The 27,835-nt window shown below is 41.2% G+C and overlaps 1 protein-coding gene across 14 annotated transcripts in view; it reads left to right on the top strand.

Moving 5' to 3' along the window:
* Positions 1–2,263: 2,263 nt before the first annotated feature.
* CDC42 (cell division cycle 42) overlaps positions 2,264–27,835 on the top strand; it is a 45,487-nt gene continuing 19,915 nt past the window's right edge. The window contains exons 1-3 of one of the 14 annotated variants that reach the window (XM_070510821.1): positions 2,416–2,576; positions 24,978–25,068; positions 26,122–26,227. The gene's annotated coding sequence lies outside the window, so the exon portion shown is untranslated. Of the gene's footprint in view, positions 2,577–2,969; positions 3,309–17,180; positions 17,303–18,003; positions 18,055–24,977; positions 25,069–26,121; positions 26,228–27,835 lie in introns of those variants that run through there. The other 13 variants (XM_070510819.1, XM_070510826.1, XM_070510827.1 and 10 more) reach the window with 13 other exon arrangements.

The following is a 27,835-nucleotide window of genomic DNA, read 5'->3' as shown; positions in this document are numbered from 1 at the left end:
GCAAGTACCACACAGGGGCAGACATGAGGGCAGAGTGATTCATGAAGAGTCCTGTAGGTGCAAGTGACAGACGTCTACTCTACCTGGCTTAGTCAGTAGTGGGAGTTTCTTGGCTAATGTGCCTGAAAATTGAAGCCAGACTTGATCCAAGGGCTCAAACAGTGTCACTGGGACTAGGTTTCATGGTCTCCATTGCTCAGCTCTGTTTTCCCCCCTCTGTCTTGGTCTTATTTTCAGCCAGTCTCTCTCCTTGCCAGCAGCGCTGTGATTGCATCCTGTCCTCAGCAGATAGATTCACTCAACTAGACCGTTCTGACCAAAGTCCCAGAATTGAATCTCACTGGCTCTCATTGGGTCATTGCTGAAGCACCGTGGCAAGAGGGCTCTCTAAAATGCGCTGACTGGCCAAGCCTGGGTCACATGGCTATCCCTGCAACTGGGGGTAGAGTCGTCTCCTCTAGAGCCACAGGGATTGAGAATCGGGGCAGGGGCTGCTTCAGGAGAATGGAAGTGCTGTTACCAGAAGAAGGAGGAATGCACACTGGGCTGGTAACCACAGGGGCAGGGGAGTTGGAGACCCACAGGCTGCCCCTCCTGTTAATAGGAGGCAGCTGTAGCCAGGGGGCAGTGGGAATGGGGCACTAGGAGGCATCCGGGTAGGCAGCAAGGGAAGGGGTAGACTGAGTCAAGTAGCAGCTCCTGCCTTCAGTGCTGGTCCAGGAGGGCCCTCCTGACGAAAACCTGACAACATAACAGACAAAGTGCTGAGTCCTCGTCCTCAGAACAAAGGCAGGAAAAGCCAAGCAGCTGGGTGACACCCCATCAAGATACTGCTGCTGATGGAAAGGGCAGACATTGTCCGGGGACATTCACAGGATTGTGAGACGGGATGAAGGAAAGGTCACTGCCAACCGGCCTTGCAGAGGAAGCAAACACAACCAGCTCTGCCTCAAGTTTGGGAAACCAAGCTTATGCATTTTTACAATAGTCAAAAATTTATAGTCACCAAAAACAACCAAATTCCAACAGTAGGAGATTGGTTGGATAAATATTATAATGCCCATACAGAGGAATGTAGCATTTAAAAATGATGCTTTATGTGACATGGAAAGATGTTCACAACGTAGGTTTGAGAGAGAAAAGCAGAGTACTATTTGTTTTTGTGCATTAAATGTTACACATAGCTCTCTGTCTGTATATATATCTATATATATCTGGAAAGGTGTACACCAAAGTGTTAATAGTCAGTATCATTAGGGGTAGGACTACAGCTGAAGCTTCTCTTCTGATTTTTCTATAATAAACCTGCTGGGTAGTATGATAATATAGTGGTCAACTAGAGCCAGACTCTTGGGTCCAAGTCCCAGCTCTGCCACTGCCTGGCTTGGCAACTTTGGGCAAGTCCCTTAACACCTCTGAGCCTCAGTTCATGCATCAATAAATGGGGATAATAGTTCTTAACTCGCAGGGAGGTTGTATTACATTAGCTACTATTACATGGAAAGCAGTTAGCACCATGCCTACAGTAAACACTCAAAAGTGTAGTTATTCCTCTTGTGTAATTAAAAAAGCCAAAAGATAATATGACTATTAGATCAAATATATTGGAAATAGGTGTCTTTCTTGGGCAAATAGCTGTGGTAGTCATCCATAAATGAACTGTTATTTTCCTGTGACACGGAAAACATCTGAGCATAAGACAGAGAAGACTCCTGTTCTCCCAAAGCTTGCACACTAGCAGGCAAGACAGATGATAAAACAGGTGCCGTGAGGATAGAATGATCGGGAAGGCAGTGACTCTTGAGGGCTGAGAGACAAGAGAAGGGCTGGTGAAGAGGAGGCAGCCAGGGGAAACAGTGCAAGGCTTTGTGGTGGAAGTCTCTAAACCAAAAGATGACCACTGTGACTATGGAGTGTAGGCAGAGATGAGGAGCGCGGTACTCAGCTCTCACGCCACGGTGTGAACACAGGACTGGAGAGTCAGGGGACAGCCGCTGGCAGTGTGGTCTTGGGCAAGTCACTGCCCCTCTAAGTAGCCTCCGTCTTTTCTGCAAAACAGGGATGATAATACTTTGCCTCACAAGGTTGCAAAGATCAAAAGAAATTTAAGCGGAAGAGCTTTGCAAACGACTGTAGTATTCACACAAATACAACCATTGGAGAACGAGGTGCGGAGGTCAGCGGCAAAGCAGGGCTGCTTGGCGCATGCGCAATAGGCGACCCGAGCCAGGGCGGGGGATGAATTCAGGCCCCGCCTCGAACCGCGCCACTTCAGGCCTCCCAGGCCCTCCCACTTCCGCGGGTACCCAACCGTGCGTCGCCTGCGTGCTGACGTCAGGCGCGTGCCCCTGTCCGGCCGCCGAGGAGACCCCGCGCAGTGCTGCCAACGCCCCGGCGGAGAAGCTGAGGTGAGTGCGGGGCCCGAGGCTCCCCGCGGGAACGGCTTCCCGGCCGTCCCGTCCCCTCGCGCCGCCTCCGGCCTCCCTGTGTCCGCGGGGGCGCCCCGCCTCGGGGATCCCCGGGGCCTGGGGGCGCGGGGCGGCCTGGCTCGCGCGGCGCCGTCCGGCCGAGCGCGGGTCCGGGTTCTGTGGCGGAGCGGAGGGGCGGGCGGCGCGCGCGCGGGCGGGCGGGGGGCGCAGGCCGGCCGGGAGGTGCGCGGCCGGGGTCGGGCGCCGGCCCGAGGGCGCGGGCAGGGTCGGACTGTCACCGGGCGGCGGCGGAAGGAAGGGGTCACACCCATCCCGGCCGCCGGGCTCCCCTCCCCCAGGCCGGCGCGCGGGCCCCGAGGCGGGCCGGCGGCGGGCAGGGGTCGGGGTCTGGGCTGGGGCCGGGGCGCGCACGCGAGGGAGCGGGCGCGGGGGCGCGGGTGCCCGGCGGGGTCGGCCCTGCGCCCCGGCCCCGACTTCCTGCTTCGCGGCGCGCCGCCGCGGACGTGTTGCGGCGGGCGGGGGAGGGGCGGGGAGCGGGCCGCGAGCGCGGCGGGGCGGGGGCGGCCGGGGACCGCCCGGCTCGGGCTCGGGCTCGGCCTGCGACGCGCTCGACGCGCTCCCCGCGCCGCCCGGCTCCTTGATCCCACCCTCCGGGCGAGCTGCAGTGCCGTCTCCGTCTGCCTCTCCGGCCCTCTCCCCGCCTGCTCGGCTGCAGCTTCCCTTTCGGGGAGTTACCTCACTCGCTCTCGAAACCGTCCTCCTGCCGCTTGCCCAATTCCTCTTCTAAGGGGGAAATTTTCTTTGTTCCTTTGCTTTTTGCCTCCCCTTTAAGTCCCAGAGAAATGCAGGGTGGAAGATTACGTCATCGCACTATAAGGGGTGAGAGTTTTAACTCCTACAAGTCAGGGACTCAGCGAATCAAGACGGCGGTTTGCCACCTTAGGGGGCGTCACCCAGGGGCGTTTCTTGCCGGCTTCCCAACGCGTCGTGTTCAGAGATGATCTTTTGCAATCCTGGCCGTCTCAGATGGTGTCTAAAAGCCAGGAGGGTTTAAGATCTCAGGATTAGCTTGTGCCGAGGAAGAAAGCGTAAGACAACACCTGCGACAGCCGCTTGCGTAGGCAGTAACTTTAAAGATCCCTTTGTACTCGAATTAAGTGAATTTATTTGTAGAAGCATTTCTCTGGTCCAGAATGGCTTTCCCCCCTGTTTCAGTCCTCCCATATGAGTTACTGGTGCAGAGTACACACCTAAGTTTACTCACGTGCGCTTTTTGTGGCAAGGGCGTGGTGAAAAGAGAATCAGTTCATTTTACGCCTAATCTTTGCTTGCTAGAAACTTGAGTTTTGTAATTGAAGACGAGTTTTGGGGCTTTTAACCAAAAACACTTAAGTGAGCAACATTTTCAGGCTTTTGGGATAACAGTATTTGTTCCCCAGAATGTTAGGTACATCTCAAATTGTGTATCCTTCATTGACTACAGGGTACAGTAGCACAGAAAAATGATAGCATTGTAAAGCAAATGAGGTCCAATTGTGTAATGCATGTTATAAGGGTAGTTCTTGTTTGAACGAGTGCCTTCCTATTGTTTCTCGTTTGTATAGAGAGGACAGATCGCTTAAGAAACACTTAAAAGAAGTGGTAGGTTAAAGTCAGCTTTCTGCAGTGTGTAGGTGTTGAAGAGGATTGGAGAGGTGTGGACTGTTATCTTCTGAAATACTTGGGTTTGCCATAATGTGGTATCTTGTTTTAATGTTATAAAAATGGAACACGTTCTGCTACCTATTTCTTGAGTCTTCTATATTTAAGAAGTTTGAATAAACACATCAGTTTGCATCTCTCCCTTTAAAATAAAGCAGAATGGCTTGAGTTTATAGTTTTTAGACTGAGGCAAGGAGGTAAAAGATTGGTAACTAAGTATTGAAAATGAGCTCTTTTCCAGTAATTTTTTCAAGACCTGAAAGGTATCACATGCTCTTAAAAGTTCTCGTATACTGACCAACACCTGTACTCAGTTACTTAATTTTTCGGGAATCTAAGGCAGCTATCACAGCCTAGGGTAGTCAGGGGGCTTAAATCAGACATTGAGATTCCTCAAGCCCACCAAGACCAAATCTTGATGTTTTCTGTAACAACAAGACTTGTTTCCCTTTATTTGGATACTACTTCCAGTTATAATTTTATGGTCTATTAGAAAAGCATTTCTAGTTATTTTTAAAATGCTTACACTAATAAAATGTTTTGGTCCAAGGGCCATCACATTTGGAAAACTTTGAAGCACTTACTGTGCCTCTCTGGGAGCAGTATTTATGGGCATTCTTGGAAATAAAAGTCGGATTGTACTTTGTAGGTACATTTTAAATGTGTTTCTTTATTACTGTTTTAGGGTCTTTTTTGAGAGGATGAGGAACACGTAATGAGGAGCACTTCCGGCTACAGGGCTTCCTCTGCAGGGGGAGAGGGGGTTAATAGTTTGTTGACTTATGTCCCGTAAATCTATATATCCTCTTACATTAAAGGGCTTCATTCTAGGCTTTTTTGATGATGCCTTCCTCAGTGTTCTCTTCTAAATCTGTTGGTTTCCACTAGAATGTAAGTTCGTTGAGGGCAGGGCTTTGACCTGCCCTGGTGTGGTCACTCTTGTATCCCTACCACCTACAGTAGTGCCACGTACATAGTAGGTCTCAAGAAATGTTTGTCAAATGAATGAATTTGTTGATGTCTGAGGGTTAACATTTTCTCCTTCTGCATATTCCATAGACTTGTTTACTGTGTTTTCTGAGACTTCTTTTGTGCTTGGTCAGCAGCATCCATATTTGGGCTCACTGAAGTGAGGATTACTAATCTGCTGTTGCTTGACCTTATCCATGTGTTTAGTCCAGTATAGCTGCAGCTGTACCATCTGGGTAATTCACCATCGCTTAGAAAATCTTTTCTGATGAGCAGTTCTTACTCTCCTAAAAATTATTCAGACTTTAGTGTTTATTTCCTTCCTCTATTTCTTTGTTTGCAAATAGCAGCTTATTTTTGCCACTTCTTCGCCTCTGCTTAACAGTATCAAATTCCTAGTCATGTTATGCTTTGTCCCTTACCAGTTTCTACTTTTAGTTACTCATCCCTTCAGTCCGAAATATATTTGCTAAAGCAGTTTTCATTACTTGTCATTTCAACTGTGTCTGCCACAGCTGCTATTATAAGCCCTGGATGTCAGAACCCTTCTTCACTAGTTGCCCTGGGGACAGTGGTCTCAAACTGCTTATTCTGTGAAGTGAAACCAGGGATTTTGCCACGAAAATGGTGTCCAATTTAAAAAAAAGTGTTAGAAAAGTATTTTTTCTCTAATGTTTAGCTGTTATGCTGAAGTCCAGAATAGTTTCTAAAATAGCAATATACTGTTGAGTCATGGTATTCACCAAGTGGTATTCATCGGTGGTCTGTCACCTGAAGAGAACTTCCATTGCTCTCTCTGTTCTTTAACACTTGGGTCATTTTCTCCAAAAGTAAGCCATTTGGATTTGCAATTTTAATTCCGCTGCTGTGTATTCTTGAGAGAGATACTGCTAGTATAGTGATTAAAAGTGTGAGGCCGGCTCCGTGGCCAAGTAGTTAAGTTCGTGCGCTCCGCTTCAGCGGCCCAGGGTTTCGCTGGTTCACATCCTGGGCGCGGACATGGCACTGCTCATCAAGCCATGCTGAGGCGGCGTCCCACATGCCGCAAGTGGAAGGACCCACAGCCAAAAATATATAACTGTGTACCGGGGGGCTTTGGAGAGAAAAAGGAAAAATAAAATCTTTAAAAAAAAAGTGTCGACTCTGGATCCAGATTGCCTGGGTTCAAATCCTGGCTCTGCCATTTATCAGCTATGTGCAATGTAAGTAATGTCCTTGTGACTCAGGTTTACCTTCTGTAAAATAGGGCTGGCAGTAGTCCCTACCTCACGGTGGTGTTCTGAGCATCCAATCAGCTAATCTGTGGGAAGTACTTAAGACAGTTCACTGGCAGTAACAAGTGCTCTGTAGGTGTTTGCTCTTGTTATTATTAGTCTCTCAGGCCCCCACCTTTGAGAAGTTATCTGCCTTTCCCCCAGAATCAACATTTTAATAACCATCTCCCCCCTAGATTAGTCTTATGAAACCACAAAAATTATTCAGTGAAGTGGGGATTGTTACCTGCCTTAAATTTAACCAGTTACCTGCCTTATTTAACCAGTGTCGTGTAAGCAAGAGTGTAAAGTCTCAACTATGCGGTGTGTGGTGTATGGACCAGCAACATAAGCATCTCCTTGGAGCTCATTGGAACTTTTAGGCTCTGAATCAGAATCTGCATTTGAACAAGATCCCCAAGTGATTTTTATGCACATTAAAGTATGAAGCACCCTCTTCAGGACTGCTAGAGTGATGTCTTAAGGAGTTTCAGAAACAATGTTGAGTGCTTTATTTTTGTTTTTCCCCCTACTTAAGTGTAACTTCTTTTAGGCACTGTACCAGAATTTATTGCAAGGATCATAATCTGAAAGTGAATGAGAAACCTGTTTGGCTTTTAAAGCAGTTAACAGTTTTCTGCCTGTTGTGTAGAATCGGTTCATGTCTATGCTCATTATCAGGAGTTTAAAGTTATTAAAGTGCCATTGCCCACTTAGTAATAACTAAATAATCTTAAGGTCCAGTTTAGTATATCAGTTACACAATTAAACTCAAATGACATTTTACTGAAAGCTGTTATGAAGAGCATATGATCAGGATAATTCATATGATTGTTGATTATGAAAACAGGTGAAATACAAAGTTGGCCTTTGGTCAAATGTAAAATGTTTTCTGCTTTCTTTACTAAAATAGACTGTATTTCCAGTCTCAAGGGAAAATGTTAATAACTAAAAGCTAATCTTATTTAGCTGCCATCCTGAAAAAATTATTGCTGTTTTTTAAGGACTGGATTGAATTTTTCTTTAATAACTTTTCCTTTTTCTTAAACTATTTGGTGTAGGAGAAATTCACCAGCGCTATCCCTATGCAGTATGTTCCAGAATAGTGTTTCCTAATCCTTTTCAAATCAAGGCAGACATAGAAAAATATTCATATGCTACACTGGAGTAAAGGGATGAGGCTGCAGCTGGAGGTGCAACAGACTCCAGGAGAGCTGGGAATCAGTCCCTCAGGCACCCTGGGTCCATTTTCTGTGTCCCAAGTGGTGTATGAAGCCACCTACTGTTGGCTGTTAAGCCACAGCCATCTTTTTTAGTTAAAAAGATTATCAGTGTTTGTTACTCCTTGTGGAAACAGAAGAGATTGAGAACAGATCAAATGAGGAGCAAATTAAACCAGAGGGAGAGGTGGAGGTGGAATAAAAGAATACTGTGTTAAGTAATGTTAAGGTGTATGAGAAGAGGTTAAATTTTGTAAAAGAAGGCATAAACAAGATTTAGCTGTGATCCGTTTGTTTTGTTGGTAGGCAACTTAAGAATCTTTTTAATTTTAGTTTACTTTTAAATCAGATGAAGAGGATTGGGGAATAAATGATTAAAGTTTCTTAAGGAATTTTTATTTGTAGTTTTAGGGAGTTTCATTGTAATACAACTTTAGTGACTAGTACTTGTTTCACTAGCTGAGTGCTATTTGAGAGGAGCTCAATTTTAGAATCTGCTGAAGTGAGATTAAACTGTCTATATATCACTTTACTTTCCCAGAAAACCATATTTTTATTGTGGAGTTTAAGAGTAAGAGTAAGATTTTTAAATAAATTATTAGATTTTAAAATGTAAATTTTCATTTATCAGATAAGTAGGGAAAAAATCGATAGTTGCTGTGAGTATAGGGTGCTAGGGTTTAAATCAGTATCTGATATCCTCGTTTCTTTCAGAAAGTGTACAAATAGTGTAAATAGTACAAAATATAAGATATAGAAATGTTTGAATTATTTTAGGTCATATTATTTATTTGCTCTGCTCGTCATGGGGCCAAAGGGAATGTTAGATCATTAAGAATTTATTTGCCAGTAGAAATGGGGGTAGTGGATAGTTTGAATTTTAAGAGTAATGCCTGTGTTGTTTCGCTAGTGTTTCAGAATACCTGAAAGATGTTTCCATAGGGCTGAGTGTCAAATAAACTGGAAACCCTAGTTCTATCCCTGTCTTGGAAATTTATAATGTATATAAGTTTATTAAAAGTTTAGAGAAGTTAGAGAATCTGCTTAATTCAGTGTTTCTTAAACTTGTTTGATAGAGCTTTTTCTTCCTCCCGTGGAACACCCTTTAAAGTTTTTGAGAAAAGGGACTGGGAGACACTGGTGTCTGGTGGTTTATTAATCTCCATTAGGTTCAAGGATGTTGGTGTGGCCACACAGTGTTTGCTGTGGGTAGAAAAATGGGAAACATTTTCTCAAGTTCCTGAGGCAGGTGAATGGTAGAGACTTCAGCAGAGACCGTGGATGATCTCTTCTTGCTGAGCTAAACTCCACTCAGAAGCTGTTGTACAGAAATTGCTAATTTGCAGTGTCTCAGGATGGAACCGGAACCATGCATGTTCTATATATAAAACACATCTTTGGGGTATATCTGGGGAAGTAGCTCCATCTCAACTTAAAATTGAGGCAAGGTATTAGAAGGGAGAAGCAGACCAGTGTTAGGGACTGGGAAAGTGATGGTCCAGTGGTTGCAAGGGAAACTTCTGAAATGGAGTCACTGTGTATAGTTTCCTCTGTTGTTAGATCAGTGATCCTTGTTTGCTATTTTTTTATTGTTTTCCAATATTCTGAAAAGCTTGTAGTAGTTTCAAAGCTAATATTTTAATGTTGTGAAAGTCATATAATTCATAACTTTTATTTGCAATCCAAAGAGTTTTTATGACTTTTTTTTTAAAGATTTTATTTTCCTTTTTTTCTCCCCAAAGCCCCCCAGTCCATAGTTGTATATATTTTTAGTTGTGGCATGTGGGATGCCACCTCAGCATGGCTTGGTGGGTGGTGCCCTGTCCGCGACCAGGATCCAAACCGGCGAAACCCTGGGCCGCTGAAGCGGAGAGTGCAAACTTAGCCACTCGGCCGTGGGGCGGGCCCCAGTGACATTTTTTAAAATAATTTTTCACATACATGAGAAGTTAAGGTTTTTAGGAGCTTGTAGCAGTAGTCTGTAGATTCTTTGTATTTTATAATTTTACATATTTCTTTTGCTTTTTTTTTTGCTGAGGAAGATTCACCCTGAGCTAACATCTCCTGTCAGTCTTCCTCTTTTTGTATGTGAGCTGCAGTCGCAGCATGGTGACTGACAGATGAGTGATGAGTGGGGTAGATCCATGCCTGGGAACTAAACCCAGGCCACTGAAGCAGAGTGTGCCGAACTTAACCACTAGGCCACCTGGGCTGGCTGTTTCTTGCTTTTTCTTTGTTGTCACATACTGCCCAATTCCATCCACGCCCTCCACCCCCCACTCCCTGGCAGAAAAACCCCTCACCTCAGATCCCATCTTCTAGATAAATTTTTTTTTTCTGGTTGCACCTACTACATGGAAATGAAAATATATTCTTCTGAAAACTTGTCCTTGGTTCTACTTAAATCACAGCCAGGAACAGAAAAATCGTTTCACTTACATCAGTGTTACAGTTTTCTGAGAGAGATGGGAGAGTAGGGAAAGACATAACTTTGTATATCCAGGTTGGAGTGAGGGACTTAGGTTGGGCTGTTTTATTTCTTTAAAAAAAATTGCTGTTTTTTGCTAATTGAGTAATTTTCTTCGGAATCAAGATTAATTCATGTCCTGGATGGGACATGTGTTGCAAATCCAAAAGTTTATTTTCTCCTGACACCAAATTCTTCATCTCTGCTATTTTTAGTTGGAGAAAATGGTATCATTTCTGCATTTCTGCTCTTATAAATAAAATATAAATCTCTCTCTCTCTTTTTTTTTTTAAAGATTTTATTTTTCCTTTTTCTCCCTGAAGCTCCCTGGTACATAGTTGTGTATTTTTAGTTGTGGGTCCTTCTAGTTGTGTCACGGGAGATGCTACCTCAGCGTGGCCTGATGAGTGGTGCCATTTCCACGCCAAGGATCCGAACCGGTGAAACCCTGGGCAGCCGAAGCTGAGCGCGTGAACTTAACCACTCGGCCACGGGGCCGGCGCCATAGTCTCTCTTTTTTTAATATGAAGATGAGATGATTCTTGACAAATATTTTTTAAAAACCACACCAAAAAACCCCCCCAAAAAAAGAAGCAATACATAGAAGCAACTTTAAAAATAGAGCTAATCAATGGCAAATATTTTTGTCAAGACCTAAATTCTGGAGATAATTCTTTGGCAATTATGTGATTCCTTAAGTTTATTATGCCCTGCTTTAATTGATTTAAATCAATCACAGTGAATTGTTTCAAAATTAGAGGTATATTTTAATTATAAAATTACTGAGTGTAAGATTGCTTTTACATTAACTATTTCACTGTGATATAGTTGCAAACACAAGTGATAGCACATACTTTTTGGGGATGCTGCTTTTTCTGGGAGGGTCTTTTTTTGCCAGTTTAAAAGTCACTAGAATTGTGCATACCCAGAACAGAATAGAGTTACTGATGATAATAGAGTATTCCCTGAAAGTGATTCTGGGTGGCTTCAAAGTCAAACACTTGGCGTTAACTACTTTAGTTTATGCTTTAGGAATATGATTTTTCTCTTTCAGGAGGGTATTAAATTTTTTTGTTGTTCTTTATCCAGATAGTAATAGAGGGTTTGGGAGCCTAGAGGAACAATTTAAGGGTATATTCTGAGTCTAAAGAACAAACTTTTTGACTTGGTGTATCTCTAACCCATACTTTCATTAATTTATAAATTCAACAATCCTCTGAGTGCCTGCTCTGTGACAGTCATTGTTCTAGGTGTCGGGGATATAGCAGTGACTAAAATAGGGCCAAACAAATCTCTGTCTTCATGAGGTTTACGTACTAGGCTGTGAGTTGGAGATAAATGTTTGGAAAAAAGTGAAGAAGGGGAGGAAGACCAGGGATGGCTAGGGGTGGGGTACAGTGAGTGCTTCAGGGTGTGGTAGAACTTGGGTGGCAGTTAAAAATAAGGTAGTCAGAAGAGTTCTCACTCCAAAATGACATTTGAGCAAAGACTGTAAGGATTGGGACTGAACCAGCCATCCAGGCAAGAGCATTCTATAGGTAGAGGGAAGGACTGTAATCACTCTTAAGCAGAGACAAGTACTGTTATGCTTAATTTTATATGAAATCTTTAAAAATGGACGTTAAGCAAATGTGTTCCATAATGCATCTGGAGTACCATTTTAGGAGCTTAATTTCCCTCAGTATGGTGTATGTGTATAATTTCCGTAGAAGCAATTGATAGTCCAGGTAGAAGTTTGTGCTTTGATGGTGTCCTTCTTGGTTTCAAAGTGTGCTTGAAAAGGCAGATTTGTTGCTGACAAATATTGGTCATTTTTCAGTCTTTGCAACTCTATTTTCGTTGTTTTTGTTTCTCTTGATCTCTTTTAATGGATAGGACTGTTACTGCTGTGCAGTCAAGCCGCCGCATGCAGTCATGCCAGCTGTGCTGCTTCGACAGACTGGTGCAGATGTTACAGCATCTCTGATTATTCTTTGTCGAATTCGGTCTTAAAGTATGTGGTTGAATGGTTCTGTGGAAGTTCACCCCATTAACAGCAGATTTTACATCAAAATTGGTAGACTGTTTTGATTCAGAATCTTGGTAATCCTGTCTTGTTCTTTTAAAATGTGGCTTGTGGTTTATAAGACAGATTGTATGAGAATCTGAATGTGGGTACCTCTGCCTCATCAGGTGTAGCAAAGAAAGTCTAAATAATCATGGTTAGTTTGTAGTTGGCGTCTCACCTGGTAATCTTTCAAAGAAAGATTCTGTTTGTCACTCGTTTTACAGTGTATGTTGCCTAGGTGATATAGTGACTTATTTTTTGCTGCAAATGTATGCTTGTATGTAGGATTTCTGATACAGGCTGGTGCATGATTTCATCCTTGATAGACTTAGGACCAAATTATTGTGCACTGGTTTCTGAAAAGGCTATTCTTTTCCATGTTTTCTTACAAGAGTACTTTAAGAATGTAGTAGCCTCGCTTTAAGATTTCTTCTTCTGACTTCTCCATTTGTCTTTGGTACAAGCCTGTCCTCTAATTTCACTAACTAAAAAACTTCCTCATAATTAACCACCTCCTTAAACCCACCCTCCACCCCAACACGGGTCAGCTGTTTCTTCTCTATTTCTGTGCTCTGCCGTAGTGCAGGCCCTTCACTGGAAGTCTTGGATTATTAAAGTTGTTTCTTAGCTGAGTTCCTTTACTTTATCTGGTTACCTTTGACAGTCAGTTTTGGAGTACAGGTACAAGATTGATGCAAAAAACCCTGTTGTTATGGATAAAAAAGAAATGGTAGCTTCCTGTCCTCTACCCAGGTTAAATTAAAACTCCTCTGCCTAGCTTTCGGAGTCAGTATCACTTGGACTCATCCAGTTTTTTTGTTTGTTTCTTCCACTTTGCTGGTTCAGACTACTTGTGCCCTTTCCCCTGATATTCTGTCTACCTAGAGATTTATTCTCACATTCTGCTGGAGGACTCTCCCACATTTACTAGTCTTTTGAAAATCTGTGGCACTTGTAGTTTATAGTGTAATTTTGTAGCAGCCTGACTGCTACAATTGTGTTAGCCTCTTCTGCTTATAACAGGTAAAATACATGAGGCGATGTATGTTAGGCTATGTAGTATAATGTGTGAAATGTCGTGAGGGCCTTCGAAGGCAGGGTTTGTGTCTTACCCACTGTAGTGCTATAATGGGCACTTAAATATCTTGCTGACTTTCCTAGTTAATAGAGTTGTTTCTTGGGAGAACAGAAGCCTATTGGAACATGCTCTAGGTCCTAACTTGTGTCCTGGTGCAGTGAGGATTGGGCAAGATCTGTTAGGCGCTGGAGTCTTGTTCTTTGACACACACCCTTCAGCACAGCTATTGTTAAAACTCTTTTTGCGTTTGTTTTTTACGCATTAGAACACCAAATTTTAAGTTAGCGGGTAGTATATGTTTTTAATAACATTGTGTTACTATGTTGGTAGTCTTCATAGCTGTTTCTCATATGTATACATTTCATCCTGTGGTATATTGTTACTTAATTATTTTTGTGTTGCGTTAACTATTTTACTGTGATAGCATTCCATTGTTTCTTGATAAAGTGTTTTCTTAATTTTGGATGAGTTATCCGAAGTGGAATTTTTTTTCAAAGAGGGATACAAATGTTTTAATTGTTGAAATACGTTGGTAAATTGAGTGATTTACATTGTAGTACTAAGTGGGATGAAGTGGAATTATTGAGACAAATGATGTGAATATTTTTGTGGTTCTTAAAATACGTGTGCAGGGCATTTTAAAAAACTGCACTCGTGAAATAGTTCAGGGATTTTGGTTTATCAGCACTTGTTAGCTGTTAGACCAGGTTTGCTGATGGTGTTTTTCTTTTATTTCTTTTTGGTGAGGAAGTCTGGCCCTTAGCTAACATCTGTGCCAGTCTTCCTCTATTTTGTATGTGGGGTGCCACCACAGCATGGCTTGGGGAGTCGTGTGTGGGCCCATACCCGGGATCTGAGCCCGTGAACCCTGGGCCGCTGAAGCAGAGTGCGTGAACTTAACCACTATGCCCCTGGGCCGGCCCCTGATGGTGTTTTTCTTAATTGTTGACTATGTCTTGGAGATCTTTGCATTTTAGTAATTTTTTTAAAATTAAAGAAAATACTATATGCACATGGTGAAAACTTCAGAACAAAAGAGAATGTGATGAAAAATAAATCTACCCATCCCAGACACCCATATTCTGTTCCCAGAAACAGCCACTGTTACCTAGCAGATACATGTCCTTGTGGATAGCCTCTGCACCTGTATGTGTCTTTGCAGGTAGTCTCTACCTGTAAGTAAATACATATCTCCTCACCATTAAAAAAACTCACATAAATTGGCATATTATACGTATTGTTCTGCCCTTGCTTTTTAGAAACCTTTTTAAAAACCTTGGAGATCTTCCATATTGGCGCTGTATTGGTTTGCTACATGGACTGGATGATTTAAATAACAGAAATTTATTTCCTGACAGTTCTGGAGGCTAAAAGTCCAAGATCAGGGTGTTGGCAGGATTAGTTTCTTCTGAGGGCTTCTCTCCTTGGTTTATGGATGGCTGACTTAGTGTCTTCATTTGGTCTGTGTTATAATCTCCTTATAAGGGCTCCAGTCATATTGGTTTAGGGCCCACCCAAATGACCTCATTTTATTTTAATTACTTCTTTAAAGGCACTATCTCCAAATACAGTGAGTATTCTGAGGTACTGGGGTTAGGACTTCAACATAGCAGTTTTTTCAGGGGGTGGGGTTGGAGGAACGCAGTCCATAATAGGCACTGTAGCTCATTCTTTTTAATAGTTGCATGATATTCCTTTGCATTATAACCTGTTTTACCAGTCCCTTGTTGGCTCACATGTAGGTGGTCTCCTGTCTTTTGCTCCTACAAGCAAGGCTGTGGTAAATATCCTTGTGCCTACTTCTTTGCATACTCGGAGAAAGTCTTAGAAATGGAATTGCTAGGTCAAAGAATGTACGTATTAAATTTTGGTAGCTATTGGCCTAGACATGGAAGCCTTGTTTATTATTGTTTCTCATATATTTTCTTTTTGAGGAAGATCGGCCCTGAGCTAACATCTGCCACCAATCCTCCTCTTTTTGCTGAGGAAGACTGGCCCTGAGCTAACATCCGTGCCCATCTTCCTCCACTTTATATGTGGGACGCCTACACAGCATGGTGTGCCAAGCGGTGCTATGTCCGCACCCGGGATCTGAACTGGCGAACCCCAGGCCACTGAAGTGGAACGTGCAAACTTAACCACTGCACCACCAGGCTGGCTCCTCTCATATTTTTTTTTTTGAAAGCAAAAATTCACCTTGTGTATTATGTCCTAATCTAAAACCACATTTTTGGGGCCGGCCTGGTGGCACAGTTGTTAAGTTTGCATGTTTTGCTTCGGCAGCCCAGGATTTGCTGGTTTGGACTCTGGGTGAACCTACACACTGCTTGTTATGCCATGCTGTGGCAGTCATCCCAAAAATAAAGTAGAGGGCTATGGACATGGATATTAGCTCAGGGCCAGTCTTCCTGAGCAAAAAGAGGAGGGTTGGTGGCAGATGTTAGCTCAGGGCTAATCTTCCTCAAAAAAACAAAACAAAAAAGCCACCACATTTTATTTTCAGGGGTATGTGATAGACTTTCACTTAGCACTTTCCAGTATAAACACAACCACCTGTACAAGATGGCCTTGACAATCAGATTCTACGGTGACTGCTTATCTGGGTTACTTCACAATGGTAAAAAATAGCTCATATTTGAATATTAAGTGCTGTACAGAGGAGTAACTCAGTTAATTCTTAACAACCTAAGATGTCAGCACTATTTCTGTTTCACAAATAGAGTCTTAAAGAGGTTAAGTAGCTTGCGGAAAGTCACACAAGAATGGGGATAGGAGCTTAGGGCTGCTTGACTCGACAGCTTCTGTGCCTCATTGCTCCTCTGTATTGTCTTCCTGGGGCATGTTCGAGACTTCAGAAATATTTGTTGTGTGATTAAGTATTGTTATTTTATCTCTTAAGATAGAGGCAGATTACAACCGTTTAGTAGCATTCCAAATCCTCTGGCTACAAATATGGCAGTTTAGTTTAAGCTCTTCTTTGAGATCAGATGCAGGAATTTCAGAAAGGATTGATCAAGTTAGCAAATAATCCTGTTAAGTAAGAGCAAGGATTTGTCTGACTTTCCTCTTATTTATAGTGTTTAAATGCTTTCATTTAACAGTAGTAGTTGTGATTTTTTATCATAGCACCTTTTTGTGTTTTGCAAATTTTAATTGGGGATAAGAATAAGGTGCCCATATTAGGTGTTTACTCTGTGCTGGGTGATGTATTAGTTGCTTTATATACATTACCTCCCTTCTCTTCATAGCAGTTCGCTGAGTTAGATGTTATTGTGTAGATGAGAAAATTAAAGTGCAGAAGTGAAGTAATTTGCCAGGATCACACACATTGAAGTGGAACTAAGATCGGAACCCATGTTTGCTTGTCTTTTAAAAATGCCATGCTTTTTTCGTATTATTACTTTAGTCAACAAAGTTTTTAAAAAACATTGAAAAATTTTATTTTTTCTTGACCTTAATACAGTCATGTGTTGTTTAACAACAGAGGTACATTTCTGAGAAACATGTCATTAGGCGATTTCATCATTGTGTGAACATCATAGAGTGTACTTAAACACACAACCTAGATGATACAGCCTACTGCACAACTAGGCTATACATGGAAGTCTTATGGGACCACTGTTGTGAGTGTGGTCCGTCGTTGACCGAAACATTGTTAGGTGGTGCATGACTGTAGGTGCTCAGTACTGTATTAGGTGCCTTGGGAGGGAGGTAAAGAAGTGTAATCCTAGTTTTTCTCTCAGAGAGCTTACAATCTATTAGAATAAACCCAAGCACATGTGAATAAAAACAGCATGATTAGGCACTCATTGTGTGATTCATTTATTCAGTGAGTACCTGATGTGTGTCCAGTATTGAGTACTTTTCTGGAAATACAGCACAGTTGCTGCCTTTACAGAGATTTCCTTATTTTTTATCTGTCTCCTTTACTGCAGTATAACAAATAAACAAGATAATTATAGATTATGACCGTCCTATAAAGGAAATAAACAGGGTAATATGATAGAAGTAAGGAGGAAGAGGGCTGGATATTACTCTGGATTGTGTGCTTAGGGGAGGATTTTCTGAGGAGGAGATGATTCAGCTGAGATCTGAAGGATAAGTCAACAGCTTTAAGGCAGGAGAAAGAGTACTCTTGGTAAGTATAAAGACTTGAAGGCAGGACAGGGCCGGGCATGTTTGAGGAATATAAGGAGGCCTGTGTAGATGGAGCATGGGAAGTGAAGGGGAGAGGAGTATAAAATAAGATTTAAGAGCTAAGAAAGGCCTTGCCATGGGAGTTCAGAGAATTGGGGCAGTCTTTGATAGCTGGAATAGTTAGGGAAGGTGTCTCAGACAAGATGGGATTTTGGGATAGAAAGTTACAATAGAGATTGGATGAGTTGTAAGGCCAGACATGCAAGGTTTGGAGAGATGATGTGAATAAAGGCATAGACTTTGAAATAAGCACCAAACCGTATTGGATAATTTAAATAGGATCAGGTAATTGAGAGTTAATTGGATGGGCAGAGTAAGATGCATAAAAGCTGACTGAGCAATTTCAGTCCTCTTTTCGCCCCGGTTGTGTAGATCTCAGAGCTGTGGCAAATTCAGATTTGAGATTTAGGGTAAGGGAAATGCTCTTATCTGTTGTTATCTGGTCTTTTGCATGAAACTTAGGGGAGGTTTGTGTGTGTTTACTATCTCCTTGCCCTTTCTTGATTAGGAGAAGAGAATTATGTTGCCATTAATTAAGAGACCAGAATGGGAAAATTGCATATAAGGGTGTCAGTAATGTTATGAAGGAAGACTGTGTGTGTGGGGGGTGATGCTTATTTGTTTATTGTATATCCCACTTAGGATTGTTGCCTCAAGAGGACACGAACTTTGTTCCAGGCATAGGCTGATATGGTAATATATAAGACAGTGCTTGGCACATATTAGGTGCTTAATAAAGGTTTGTTGAATGAATGAGTAAATCTACAGGTCTTGAATATTTTGAGGGAAAATATTATTGTAATTTCCATTTTCTAATTAGATATGTAGTACTCTTACGCATTATTGCATACTCTTCAATTTTTCCAAGTTGTTTGAAAATGTTAAATTTGAAAATTCCATAGCTTATTTAATTATTTATTAATTGGATGTCAATTTTTTTTTTTTTTGGTCACAAATACAATATAAAATGATGACTGGCTAACATCCCTCAGTTTTTCCCATTTTGAGGAAGGAAAACTCAACATTATGGTAAAAATAAGGACTTGCATTCTTGTTGGGTTAGACATTTTGGAATGAAGTAATTTTCAGAATGAAGCTGACACAACAAACTTCCAGCACTGCTGAAAACATCTTTTACCACATGGAACATAATCTTTTAATTTTATGAGTGCTGCTGTCAGCATTTTTTTCCCTGACAGTTGCTTCGTTTTTGTCATCTCAAGGACCCACAGAACCTTAATTTGAGACCTGCTTCTCTACTCTCCCATCTGGGTTGTGATTTCACATGTGTCAGTTTTCTTTACAAGTGGCAGAAAATGGAGGAATTTGAAAAATTGCTTTGAGTGCTTAATGTTTGCCATCCAACATTTTGCATGTATTAATGCATTTAATTGGCAACTGGAGATATTAGGAGTTTTGCAACATTTTGTGGGATAGATATGCGTGAAGAATTCCAGATGGTATATATTGGTCAAAAACCCAAAGATACTTTTGTTTTATGCAACATCTGAAAAGTACATCTAGATGAGAGGAGGAAAAACCCCAGTATCTTTTCCGATATCAAAAGCTGTAGTAGTGCTGTTATCACTTACATTCTGCCTGAGTCTGCTTGTCTGATTTTGTCTTTTGGTAAAATGTCTACCAATTTTGCATATATTCACCACTGTCGGCTCAGTAATCAATGACAAAAGCAACAATAGGCTTCTGGAACGTGTACCATGGAGACTTTGTCTTTTAAATTTCTATAATGACTTAATTCTAGAGGTAAATAAGTGGAATTTTGGGGTAAAGTAAGGTTATTCACAGCTGTTCAAAGATAGGAGAGAACAAAATAAGGTTTGTTTTTTGAAAAATTAAAAATTTTATTAGCCTTAATTTAAAGAAAACAGGGGCCAGACTGGTGGCGCAGTGGTTAAGTTTGCACGTTCTGCCTCGATGGTCTGGGGTTTGCTGGTTGGGATCCCAGGTGGGGACATGGCACTGCTTGGCATGCCATGCTGTGGTAGGCGTCCCACATATAAAGTAGAGGAAGATGGGCACGGATGTTAGCTCAGGGCCAGTCTTCCTCAGCAAAAAGAGGATTGGCAGCAGTTAGCTCAGGGCTAATCTTCCTCAAAAAAAACCCACAAATTAATAATACATCATTTCTCTCTTATTTATGTATTTTTGCTGGGAAAGATTCGCCTTGAGCTAACATCTGTTGCCAATCTTGCACTTTTTTCCCCCCCTCCCCAAAGCCCTGGTACATAGTTGTATATTCTAGTGGTAAATCCTTCTAGTTCTTCTATGTGAGCCACCATCACAACATGGCTACTAATTTCTCTCTTATTTTTATATGCTCACTGTGAGGAACTACCTTGCTTACCACCTTTCTTGATGACAGGATTCTGGCCTTCACTAGTTTCTTTCTGTTAGAATAGACACCTAGAAGATGGAACATAAATTAAAATAACCAGTTTCTAGAGAGAATCTGCTGGCTGGCTTGAGAGTGAGGAGAAGGTGGAAAAAATCTCAAAAATTATTTCAGGAGGATTTTCTATAAAGAAAAAATTGGGGTAATGAATAAAATATTTAAGACCAAGTCTTCTTACCTAGCCTCTACTCTAGTAAATTATTCTAAGAAACTATCTAATTGCTATGTTATTTACATACAAAACCTAAATTCACAAGAAAATGAGTATCTCTCACAGAGCTCAGTCAATCAAGTAAACAGGGCCTGGGATTTTATTTTACTCTCCTTACAAGCTAATGTTAGCCTGGTACTGTTTTATGGATGCTGGCAGAAGATGCGAGACTTCTGGGTCAGAGACAAAGAATTTAGTTAATTAAGGCACAGCCAGCAGCAAGGGATCAGTGTGTATGTGTTGCTTCCCATTACTCTTAAGACTGTCCTGCAGCACATGAAGTGGGTTTGTGTTACAGCTGAGGAACACTGAGCTTGGGTACCCACTATTTAATAACAAACAGGAAGCAAGCCTGCTCTTTGTCTCAGAGGGAAATGTTACTGTACCGTTGAGGCTGTTTGCTGCAAACACAGCCTTATGGGATGGCCTGGGTGGAGTGGTCCGGGCCTTGCATTGTTAGCATACCTAGCGAGATGTGTAGGAGCGAGAGAGACCCATCGGGGACTGTCTCTCCCAGTGCAGGGTTGCCTACTTTTTAACTATAAAACTCCATTTGAATTTATTTTTCAAATTGGAATGGATACATTTATTGTTGAAGACAGTGGCAAACTGCTGAACTTACTAAGCTTCTTTCGGACTTTTATTGGGGCAAATAGCTTTGAGCAGTAGCTGTATTACTTTGACTTCTTGAATAAGTGCCAAAGTTTTCTAAGATTATTTCCTATATACTAGGACTCTGAAAACACATTATAAAGTTTAAAAAGAACTGCCTTTATGTAGATTGTTCTGTGTTTGCCTGAAGTCTGCAGAGTTGGAAAAGAATGTCAGGATACATGGGCTTTGGGGCAGGTCCTTTGCACGTAGGCCAGAGTATCTACAAAATGATGGAGTTAAGTTAGTTCCTTAACGGATATTCCAATTCTAAAAAGAAAAAATTCTCATTCTTTATTTTGATTCTTTTAAGTAATATTGGATGAACTCATACGATTAAGTTCTCTTAAATTTTGTTTGAAGCTAAACATTTATTTCAAGGTTTAAAAACATCCCTTTTTCCAACGTATTGTTTGTTTTGAAGGAGAGAAGTAACTGTGGTGGAGATGTGATAGGATTTTGGTAACACTTTCTAAACAATATTCTCAGTTGAACACAGAAGGTCAGCCGTATGCTTTTTGTTTTCGTATATGTTCTGACCCAGAACCAAACACCTGCATACATATAAATGCAGGCGACACGTCTCTGTAATTTGAGTACTTTGGTTACTTAATAATCACGTGGGCAAATGTTTAAGAAATTGTGCTTTGATATGCTACTATAACTATACAAAAGGTTCTATAAACTATTCTCTAAAGCGACCAAATTTGATAGGAGAGCCAGGTGGTGCTGATTTTATTTATTATGTCTAATTTTGTAGCCAGACTGGCTGTTCCGTTGGATATGTAAGGAAGGCTAGTGAAATCCAGTGTTGTTATTCTCTTGATTTCTGTAGTGCCTCTTTCCTGTATCCTCAGTATGAAAATGGGTTACTTCAGGGGTAAACGTATTTCAAATGAAACTGACATTACTTTTAGCGTATTTTGCGGTAGTGTGAATACGGTGTCTTTTTTTCTGACACACTTTGGTTGGTTCAATTCTGACACTCCCAGCATTAGTGCAGACACCACAGCTTAAGGGCTTAGTCCCACAAGACTGCCTCCACTTCAGGCACCAGCTGCAAATGGGGTCCCCAGGCTATTCACCCTTCTGCTTGGCCAACTGCAGATTTGGGGGTTTCCATGACCCCCCTCAGGTTTGATAATTTGCAAGAATGACCCCCAGAACTCAAAAACACGTTTACTGGTTTGTTATTAAGATACAACTTGGGAACAGTCAAGTGGAGGAGATGCATAGGACAAGGTAGGGAATGGGGATGGGATGCAGAGCTTCCATGCCCTCCCTAGGCATGGCGCCCTCCAGCATGTCGATGTGTTCATCAACTTGGAGGCTCTCCAGATCTTGTTCAAGAGTTTTCACAGAGCTCAATCTCCAGTGGCTTCCACCACCCCTTCCTGAGGTTGGTAGGCAGGGCTGAAAGTTCGAACCCTCTAGTCACTTGCAGTGCCATCCTAGGCTATCTAGGGGCCCCACTCTAAGTCACCATTAGGACAAACTCAGATGTGATTGGAAGGGGCTTAATAAGAATGACACAAGACGCTTCCCTGTCTTTTAGGAAATTCCAAGGGTTTTAGGAGCTCTGTGCCAGGAACCTGGGACAAAGACCAAATACTTGTTTTACCACAATGAATTACCAAAAGTTTGACTTGCCTTTTATTCACATTGTTTACTATTAATATTTGACATAGTTTTATAAAGAATATAATAATCTGATTGAGAATGTACAGTTTTTGCAAGACACTTATTAGCAAATACTTAATCTGAGATCTTTTCATAGGCTCTTTCTGCCTTGTGCCTAGAATGAACCATGGGCCAGGAGAAGATAGGGCATCAGTAGCTGAGAGCCTCCTCTTCCGCCTTACAAATCCTTTCCCCAGGGACTGGATTGTCTGGTGGAGTTTAGTTGGCAGCCAGGCAATAATAACTATTGGGGGCAGTTCCGTAGCCTCTTTAAATCTAGAGCTTAGGGACACCAGAAGGCTAAAGGGGCTTTGGTTCTGGGATTCTCCAAGGGTGATTGGACCCCAAAAGCATTTAAGAACCTAGGAGGGGGCCAGCCCTGTGGTCAAGTGGTTAAGTTTGCGCGCTCCGCTTCTGCGGCCGAGGGTTTCACCAGTTGGAGACCTGGGTGTGGGCCTGGCACCGCTCGTCAAGCCATGCTGAGGTGGAATACCACATGCCACAACTAGAAGGACCCACAACTAAAAATACACAACTATGTACTGGGGGCCTTTGGGGAGAAAAAGGAAAAATAAAATCTTAAAAAAAACTTAGGAGATAGGGGTTTTGATGTGACTGTCTGGCACAGTGATAGGTACTGGGAAGGAGTGTACACAATATACCTTATTTCACAATTGATTTTCCTTATGATTGGCAGAAGCTTTTTTTTTGGCGAGGAATATTGGCCCTGAGCTAACATCTGTTGTGCCAATCTTTCTCTTTTTGGTTGAGGAAGATTGTTGCAGAGCTGACACCTGTGCCAGTCTTCCTCTATCTTATGTGGGATGCTGCCACAGTATGGCTTGATGAGCGGTGCTAGGTCCATACCTGGGATCCAAACCTGTGAGCCCCAGGCCACTGAAGTGAGCGAACTTAACCACTACACCACGAGCTGGCCCCCAGAATCATTTTTTATGCTTTAAGTTGCCCAACCCCAATTCTAAGTTCTGATACAAATGAACTTCATTAAGAGGGATAGTGTTTAGTTATTGGTGCAAAATAACTTTTCTAGTCACTCTGGATAGCAAAATGGGTCCTTGGTACTACATAGCCTCTTTTCTGCCAAAGTGATTTGATATTGTTGAAAAAGGAGGTTAACATAGGGTAGATAAACATGTGTGGCCTAGTTTCCTCCATGTTGTTGAAGCTGGCATTGTATATATTGCAAAGCCAAAGTCTCTTTCCTGGTCGCCTGCTTTGTCCCCATCTGTGGGTCATCTGGTGACATTTTAGTACATGAAATTATTGATTAATACATGTCAGATGCTTTGCAGAATAGTCTTAATTAAATTGGGACGTGACTCTGAAATGACTGCTTGTAACGGGAGCTCTAAATTTGACTGCATTTGTAATAAGAACAATGAGTACTGTTAATTATTTTGGAAATAAAAATATGTGCTCCTTTCTAAGTGGGTTGGAATTGTTTCTGTTTTAGAACTTATATTGACTTAAAAGTGCCTTCAGTCACTCAAGAATGATAGCTAACGTTTACTGTGTGCCAGGTACTATGTTAAGTTCTTCACATGTGTTATCTTATTCAGTCAATTTACCTATGAGGAAGGTATTACTATTTTCATTTTTAGATAAGGGAAAACTGAGCCATAGAGAAGTTAAAGAACTTGCCTAACGTCACATAGCGAGAGTGGTAGAGCCAGTCTGACTCCTGAACCAGTGATTTTGACAGGGGACCCACAATCAGTTTCCAACAGATTGTTGAGCTGTCAGGTCAGGAAGCCTCAGAAATGGAAGATTTGTGGGTATATAAAAAGGGGAAGAGCAAACTGTTATCTTACTTATTCTTGCTTCCCTTCTCCTCAGTAAAATTCAGTAGTTGTCTGCAGGGTGAAGAAACAGGAAATAAACTTAACTCCTGTTTCTTGCTTCCTCCTCTGCTTTCTTCTTCCCAGTGCTGACAGCTCTCCTAAGTATGTACTTGCCGCTCCATTTGCAGTGATCATGTTTGTTTTATTAATGTCACTTCTCAGGAGAGATAGTATAGTATAGTATTTTAGAGCAGGGGCTTGACAGACTGCTCTGGTTTAAATTCCACTTCTACCATTTACTGGCTCAGTAGTCTTGGCCTAGTTACTTAACTTCACTGAGCTTCACTTCTCTTACCTGTAAAATGGGGATAATATAGCACTTACCTCATAGGGTTTGGGAGGATGAAAGGTATAAATATGTGTAATCTGTTTAGAACAGTGTGTGGCACCTAGTGAGTGCTATGCAAGCGTTTGCTACTGTCACCATTATTATTTGAGAACACTTTTAGGTTGAACCAGTAATTAAAGCGTCTCTAAAGTATCTTGGTTCATGATCTTTCAGTATCCAGTGTGAGTTTTTCATTACCACATATGTAAAATGCCTGGTTGATACAGCTAATTCATACTGATAATTTGGATTCTACTTTAAGAAACTCACTTCTAGGTGACCTAAAATGCCAGTAATGTTTATCTTAGTTTAGATTCTTGTGTTACGGTGTTCCTTGTCTTGCTGTGGTACAGGACATGGTTCTCAAACTTGCTTGTGCATTAGAATTACATAGGGAGTGTTGAGCTCTGATTGTTCATTTTGGGGTGGGGGCCCAGGAATATGAATTGTTAACACACCAACCCATTCCAGGTAATTCTCCCTCTGGTGGTCTGAGGTGATAATTTTGGAAATGCTGATTTAGAGGGTGAATTCAAGCATAACAGGAGAAAGATTATAAAAGGTAGTAACTGTCAGATTTTCATTAGTTTGCATGTAGGCTGATGATTTGTAAACTAAAAAAGTATTTGATTTGGTGTTTAAAGACAGCGATAGGGTCTATTCTCAAACCTAAATTTTGTTAACACCTGTTAGATAACTTGGTTTTAGGGACTACTCTGTAAATACAGAAATAATACAGGAAATACAGAAAGAAGTAATAGAGGAATCTTCAGGTGAAGAAGTCTTTGGGTCGATTTCTTGGTTTTTGTGTCATTAGCTAAATAGCAAATATATTCAATTCATTTTTTTTTATTAATGTTATATATTCAATTCATTTTAACCTATGTTTTGGTGTGCCTGCTATGTGCAAAGTGTGAAAAGTTTTGATTAGATAACAGTTCACCAAAGAGAAGAAAGTACAGTGTAAGTTTTGACCCACTGGATGGAAATCAGTGTCAGGGGATTGATTGAACTGGCACACTTAGTAGAGGAGTTCATGTATATTGAGTATGTGCTATGAGCTATGAGGTCTTTTTATATTATTTAATCTTTATAACAACTGTGCAAGGTGTTGATAGAATTAGTTCTGTTTCACAAATGAGAAAATTGAGGCAAAAAGAGATTAAGAAACTTGCCCAGATCACTAGTAAGTGCTGAGCAGAGGTTAACACCCAGAGTTTTCCTGACTTCAAAGTTAGGAAAATTATTATTTTATGTATTAAATTTATGTATTTTGGATGTTCTTTCCAGCTTATTAGATAGGACACACAAAAAGGGCCCAGTTGACTTGGGGCCTGTTTCTATGCTGAGAAAAGAAAAGGTAGAGATTTCTAAAAGTTCTCAAAGTAGTAATATTTGTTTAATGATTTAACGAAACTGTATGCACATCACATTTCTCTTATGAAGTCTGTGTTACCCATTACCTTCCATTGGAAAATCTTAAAGCTCTCCCTCAGAATGTAGTTGTAATGAATTTGTGCTTAAGAATGCTGAGATATTTTTATTTATTCATTTTATTTTGCTGAGGAACGTTTGCCCTAAGCTAACCTCTGTGCCGATCTTTTTTTTTTTTTAGTGTATGGCCTGCCACCACAGCATGGCTGCTAACAGAGCAGTGTAGGTCCGTGCCCGGGAACCAAACCTGTGCTACTGAAGCAGAGCGTGCTGATCTTAACCACTAGGTGACTGGGGCTGACCCAAAAGATATTTTTAAAAATTACACATTCAGGGCTGGCCCTGTGGCCAAGTGGTTAAGTTTGCGTGCTCTGCTGTGGAGGCCCAGGGTTTCTCTGGTTCGGATCCTGGGTGTGGACATGGCACCGCTTGTCAGGCCATGTTGAGGAGGCATCCCACATGCCACAACTAGAAGGACCCACAGCTAAGAATATACAACTATGTACTGGGGGGCTTTGGGGAGAAAAAGGAAAAAAGTAAAATCTTAAAAAAAAAAAATTACACATTCAAAAGGTAAAACTGATGAGCCAATTTGAAATGTTGTTACCTTTGTTCCTAAACTTACATTGTAGATTTCTTCGAAGACAAATTGTGTTGTATCTCTTATGTTTTACTCAACAGTTGGAAGTTTCTGGTGGCCACAGTGATCTTTCATTTTTTAATAGTTTCTATACTTACTGGTATCAGAGAGAGAGGTTACTGCATTTAAGGTTTCTGCTGCATAAAGAACCAATATTCTAAGACTGCTATTTATGAATGGTCTCCTGAAGACAGTTCATTTTGATGGAATTTCCAAATATATCTATAATATAAAAGAATTCATAATGCCACTGAATTGTACACTTAGGAATGACTGGAATGATAAATATTATGGTATGTACATTTTACCACAATAAAAAATAATAATAAAGTTTTAAAAAGCAAAAAGAAAAGACTAAAGAGGAATTTAGCTTGAATCAGATTTAAATTATTCTCTTAATATAGTTATTAATGATAGTTTTTTTGTCTTTAGAATGTTTTAGACCAGCTCTACCTTCTCCATCACAGCTTGTGATACTTTGTGATTTAGCCATGTGGCAGTCATATTTATGGCTTTAATCATGGAAACTATTTGTTCTCAATTTCTTCTTCCTTATTCCTTAGGGAATTTTAATGAAAATTTCAAGAAATGATAGCTTTCTTCAGTAGAAATTTCAAGTTTATAAATGGCCGCTTGATTTTGTATTTGCTTGTTAGTATGGGTTATAAGTCTTCAAAGTGAATACCAGATATAGAACGAAGATGAGGAGCTTCCTATTTTGGGATGACAATTTGATTTCAACTGCAATTGAAACTTAAAAACAGCATTTATCTTAGGTGGTTTTCGAGACAAAGTCTCAAAAATGGTCATGAAAAGTTACTTGATAAATCCAAATATTACTATAATTTTACTGATTCTAAGGCATTTTTCTCCCGCACCTAATGCCTCTAAATTTAGGATGTATTTTAAAATCGTTGTCTTCTTAGAGTCTATGAAATACAGTAATTAGGATTTCAGTTCTGCTGCTGTAACAGAGAATCCAAAATACTAGAGGCTTAATGAGAGAAATTTCCAGGACTGGCTCCTCCTGTTGTGTTACTCATCCTTAACACGTAATTTCTCTCTTGTGGTTCAGTATAACTGCTTTGGCTCCCATCATCGTGTCTGCGTTTCAGCCTAAAGGGTGAAATAGGGGAGACTGTGCTCCTTGCTTTTAAGGCTAGTCTTGAAAGTTGCATCCATCACTTTCACTCCCATTTGCCAGAACTTAGTCACATAGTTCACATCTAGGTGCCAGCAAATTTAGGAAATGTAG

This window comes from Equus asinus, chromosome 5, assembly GCF_041296235.1.
Source record: "Equus asinus isolate D_3611 breed Donkey chromosome 5, EquAss-T2T_v2, whole genome shotgun sequence".
Classification (NCBI taxonomy): Eukaryota; Metazoa; Chordata; class Mammalia; order Perissodactyla; family Equidae; genus Equus; species Equus asinus.
The sequence above is the reverse complement of the archived record's forward strand: the minus strand, read 5'-3'. Positions and strand labels throughout refer to the sequence as shown.